At 33.0% G+C, this 6003-nt stretch overlaps 1 pseudogene; it reads left to right on the forward strand.

Annotated features, from left to right (window-relative positions):
- The first annotated feature begins 1574 nt into the window (after positions 1-1574).
- On the forward strand, positions 1575-4300 carry LOC143590037 (pentatricopeptide repeat-containing protein At3g63370, chloroplastic pseudogene; annotated as a pseudogene).
- The last annotated feature ends 1703 nt before the right edge of the window (positions 4301-6003 follow it).

A 6003-nucleotide genomic window follows, 5' to 3' on the forward strand; every position in this document is an offset into this window, starting at 1 on the left:
AGGGTCTATGATTACGGGCGATCAAACTAAGATGCGGTTGTCTTGTTCACTGCCTCTCCGGCAAGCGATGGTGCATTGGTGATTAGTGACGATGTAGCTATCTTGTTCATAAAACTCAATTACAATCTCAAATACCAACATTATGGTATTTATAATCCTAACATAAAATGTTAACCTATAACTAGGATTGCTAAATAATAGAACGTAATAGTTATAAATAATAATTAAATCTAATTATATTCAACTGTTTATAATTATCCACTCTTTAAAACATGTTACTTAATCCTGCACATCATGTAACCGTTAAACTAAAATTCCCAACACCACACTGGTTATTGAAGTATAAGAAGACAAGCTAATGCGTCCATATTATAAAAGAAAAGTCCAAGTTATTTAATACGCATAGATTATAAATTTGTCTTTTTATGAATTTATCTGTTAACCAAGCTAGCTGTGAATAGTGAATACAAAGAAATCAGAAAAGGTTGACAATTGACAATACACCATTGAGGCTTAATCCCGTACACATACTTATTGCTTCTATGCAACAAATTGAGGTACACTTCATTTTTTATGTAATTTGTTTATGGGATCCCTTTGTTTATTGCTATATATTAATAGATTATGTTATCTATAAACTTTGTTTTTTAGTTTGTTTACGTGGTTAGATTAATTTATTTTTAAACCGCTAAACGTTTTGTATTTCGGGGGTTTCTAGTGTCTTGTTAGAAGTTTTAATATTATTTATGTTGGTCAATAAAAATAGAAAAGCTCGCATATATTATGTAATTAAAGACGCCAAAGGTTAAATTGTATGATTAGTTCGGATGGGTGATAAGAACTTAAATGACATTTGTACATGTTTCATTGAGAGAGACTTGCTTAAGAATGTCAAAAGTATATGATGCTATGGTTATATTTCAAAAAACGAAAACTCATAAATAGCAACTTTAGATATATTATATTTTAATTATACATTTTATGGTGTTTCACGTACTTATTTGTTAGATGATATTTTGTTTAATATCTTTTTTAAATTACACGACCTCTGGGAAAAAAATTTATATATATTGATAGTCAACTGAGTACTAACTCAAAAATATTTCCGACTGTCAAGAAAAATCTTTCAGTTAATCCATCCATAATATAGCTCATGAACACTTATCATGACTATTCTACATGTCTAGCACATAAACATAAATATCTAGAAAAGTTCTCCCGCAAATATAACACTTCCATTCACGCACATAATGTCACAACTATGAGTATAAAGTTTACTGGCACACTCTATCACAAAATCTTAAAATAAAGTCATCACAATTGACATATACAATCACATAAAATCATTTTTATTGACCGCTGTATCGGTGTAAACACGATGAAATATTATTTGTATACTTGATAAAAAAATGTTGAGAAAAAAAAGTAAAAGGTTCAATTTGACATGTCATTAATTAGTTAGTTAGAGTTGGTTACTTAAGCATTTACAAAACAGACCTCCAAGTTTTATTATTTGCAAACAAACCCCTCCACTTATTACCAGTGACACATATCCCAAGTGAAGTCGCCCATTTACAGAGATGACTGATGATGATAAACCCCAATCTTTTACCCAATTAATTCTCTTGTAAAGATGAACCCGCCATTGACGCTCAATCAAGCTTTTGTTTCACTTACCACCGACCAACAAACACACTCCTATGCCTCAGTTCTTGAGCACTGTGTCACCAAACAATCTTTACCACAAGTCAAACAAATTCATACCCATCTCATCAAATCTTGCCACGTTGTTGACACAAAGTTTTTAAGCACCAAGCTCGTCTTAGCTTATGGGAAATCCGGGTCCTTGTTGGATGCACACAAGGTGTTCGATGAAATGCCTGAAAGAACTGTTTTCACTTGGAACGCTTTGATTGGAGCTCATATCACAAATGGATACCCTTTTGAAGCAATGCAATTGTTTATAGATATGAACATGTCGGGAACTCGTCCTGATGCGAGTACCTTCGCGTCGGTTTTGAAATCTTGCGGTGAGGTTGAAGACCGTTGGTACGGGGCTCAAGTTCACGCCATGGCTGTTAAGTTAAGGTTTGTTTGTAACGTGTATGTTATTAATTCGTTAATGGGAATGTATGCAAAATGCAAGGATTCGAATTCGGCGAAGATGTTGTTTGAGAAACTGGATGAGAAAACGGATGTGGTATCGTGGAATTCGATTATTTCAGCTTATTCTGCTTCCGGGTTGTCTTTAGAGGCGTTAAAATTGTTTAGAGATATGCAGATATATAATGTTCTGCCAAACGCGTATACTTTCGTTGCCACTCTTAACGCTTGTGACGAGCCGTTGTATCTAATATTTGGCAAGGAGCTTCATGCTTGTCTTTTAAAATCAGGTCTTTATCAAGATACACATGTGAGGAATGCGTTGATTGTTATGTACGCAAAATGTGGCAAAATGAAAGAAGCTGCAAGTATCTTTTATTTTATGGATGGAAAAGAAAGTATTGTTTGGAACTCTTTACTATCCGGATTCGGTCAAAACGGTCTTTATGACGATGTTATGGATCTGTTTCACCAAATGCAAAATGCGGGACAAAAACCCGACCTTTATTCAATTATAAGCATCATATCTGCAGTCAGTCGTTTGGGGATTTTATTAAACGGTCTAGAAATTCATGCATATGCCATGAAAAGAATGATGGTCTCCGATTTGCAGGTTTGTAATACACTCATTGATATGTATGCGAAGTGTGGTAAAATGAACTACGCAGAGTCCCTTTTTGAGAGCATCAAATATAAAGATAATATTTCCTGGACAACCATTATTTCAGGGTATGCCCAAAACAGATATTACTCGAGGGTGTTATCGTCATTTCGCCAAGCTCAAATAAACAGAATAGAAACTGATTCAGTACTGCTTGCAAGCATTCTGCAAGCTTGTGGTGAATTGAAGTCAAATTCGGTTGTGAGAGAAATCCATGCGCGTATAATACGAAAAGGTGTACAAGATCTTGTTCTTGAGAATACACTCGTTAACACATATGGGAAATGCGGATGTATAGATTATGCGGTTCATGTTTTTGAGCTTATTAAGGTAAAGAATGTTGTTTCTTGGACAAGTATAATGTGTTGTCTTGTACAAAACGGGCTTGCAAGTGAAGCTTTTGATGTTTTTACTTCCATGAAGGAAACAAAAACCGAGCCTGATTCAGTTTCGTTACTCGCCTTACTCTCAGCTGCCTCGAGTTTATCATCATTAAGAAAAGGAAAAGAAATTCATGGATATATAATTAGAAAGCAATTTGTTTTTCAAGGTCCAATTTCAAGCTCTTTTGTAGATATGTACTCTTCGTGTGGATGTTTAAAGAGTTCGTTTAACATGTTTAAGTTGAACGAGGTCAAAGATTTGGTCTTGTGGACTAGCATGATCAACGCATACGGGATGCATGGATTCGGGAAAGAAGCCGTTGATTTATTTAATCGAATGTTGGTTGAGAATATTTATCCGGATCATGTAAGTTTCTTGGCAATTCTTTATGCTTGTAGCCATTCATTGTTGGTTGATGAAGGTAAAGCTTTATTCAAACTAATGGTGGATGATTATGGTCTAAATCCGTGGCCCGAACATTATACTTGTATGGTTGATCTTCTTGGCCGTGCAAATAGATTAAAAGACGCAATCTTGTTTATTAAAAACTTGAAAATTATTAACCAAAACGCTTCCATTTGGCGGTCGCTTCTTGCTGCATGTAAGATACATCGTAACATAACTTTAGGCAATTATGCAGCCAAAAAGCTTCTTAATTTAGATCCATACGATATAAAGAATTATGTTCTCGTATCAAATTTCTATGCTTTATATGACCAAAAGAATGATCTTGATCACATAAGAAAGAAAATGAGACAAAAGGGTTTGAAGAAAGATCCCGGTTGCAGTTGGATTGAGATCGGGAACAAAATTCATGTTTTTACCGTTAGAGATAAGTCTCATCCGGAATCGGGTGAGATTTACATGAAATTAGATGAAATTAATGATGTTTTGAAGCAGGTAGGAGAGTATAATATTGAGAAAGATGGAGAGATGTTAAATGGTCATAGTGAAAGATTGGCTATTGCTTACGGGTTGCTTAAAACACAAGGAACCCCAATTCATGTTACAAAGAATCTTCGTGTTTGTGATGATTGTCATACTTTTAGTAAGCTTGTTTCTAAGTATTATGATAGGGAAATTATTGTTAGAGATGCTAATAGATTCCATCATTTTGGGTTTGGAGTATGCTCTTGTAAAGACTTGTGGTGAAAAGTTTTTTGTAATCCTATCTCTGATACAAAGAAACAGGTATTTTAACATATTTTATTTTTCATGTAAGCGTCCACGTTAACGAAAACTAACGGTTTGAAAACTAACGGAGTCTAACCTGTTAGTGAAAAACTTGTTGAGAAAAGTAGGTTGAAAGTTTGGAATTGACTTGTTGCATTTTTAAAGTTTGGGCTTAACACCATTCAATATGTCAAAATTTGCATGATTAAGATCCATTATCCAAGAAACAAATATTACACACATTTTGCACAATTACTACTCGTTTTACTCATCTCTCATATATTGTCTCTTCGGACGTTAGCTTGTGAGGGATCCCTCATTTTTATGACTTACTATTATGATAAATTTATTTCCTTTAGATCATATATACATATATGTCTAACTTTTATATATCATTCGTAAATGATCGATTATCATGTTTCATATGTTCAACTTAAAACTTATTAGTTTAGTATTTTCTTATCAAAGTTACATTTCAAGGCTGAATTAACTAATACATGAATCGGTTGACATTACAACACCATCTTAGTCTGATGTGGATGTGTGATTGATTATGTGGTCCACGTTCTAGTACTTATCTTTAAAGTTATTTTGTTTTGATTTAATGTTATTTTTTGTTTTGATTTAATGTTATTTAATTCTGTACACGTTTGTTTGTTATTGTTGTAGTGGTTTGGTAGTTTGCCTAGTTAGTGGTAAGTGAAGTAGCGGTTAGTTGTTGCTTTATTCCCCTATATGTACTGCATTTCCATTTCAATGAAAAGCATCCGAAAGTTTGCACAATCAGTTTGTGTATTCTCTTATTATTTGCTCTTTGGTTCAAGTGAGTTTTCACCAATATTATCACTTGTAAAGTTAACAGATTCAACAAAGAGACAAACACTAAACTAGCGGCTAATGAAAAGGTCTTCAAGAACCATATCATATCACTACTAATTATGCTCGGATATGAAGAAATAAAGTCAGAAAATATTTCTTTTGGTCCATGTGGTTTGACATTTACTTAATTTAATATAAATTTGACATAAGAAGACACGCTTTTGACACATGCAACTAGATAAGCAGTTCATGTCATCAGAAATTAACGGGCTAAATCGCTGGAGGAAAATACGTTCAAAGTTGTGACTATTTGTAAACATTTCCTGACTTGGGATCAATCTCGGGCAACAGGTGAAGGTTGAGATTATTAGAAAAATCTACAACAACCAACAACAACTATACCCAGTAAGATCTCACAAATAGCAATGCTATAAATAGGGTGGGAAGGGTGAGATGTAGGCTAATCGTACCTCTGTTCCAAAGAACAGAGAGGTTGCAAAAAAGACAAAATTAAACAGAACGCCTCTAGATATTGGAAAAATAAAAAATTAAATACAATTAATATTAAATAATAACAAGCATTAGTCATAATAGAATAAATAAATGTAGTGAAATAGTATTCAATTTTTAAAACTATACAATAATAGTTAAAAATTTATATTAAATTAGATTATTATTTAACACTAAAACTAAATAAACACATAAACGAAACATGTTAATAATCACATATTTATAATCAAATATTTATAAAACTTATTATTACATAAATCTAATAACCCAAAAAGAAAAAGAATCCAAAAATAATTTATAATCACATATTTAACACCTATGACCTATATACTTATAAATTTCAGTAGTACATG

Source organism: Bidens hawaiensis, unplaced genomic scaffold, assembly GCF_021521415.1.
Source record: "Bidens hawaiensis isolate Kalapana, Puna unplaced genomic scaffold, B.hawaiensis_p1.1 tig00038106_1, whole genome shotgun sequence".
Taxonomy (NCBI): Eukaryota; Viridiplantae; Streptophyta; class Magnoliopsida; order Asterales; family Asteraceae; genus Bidens; species Bidens hawaiensis.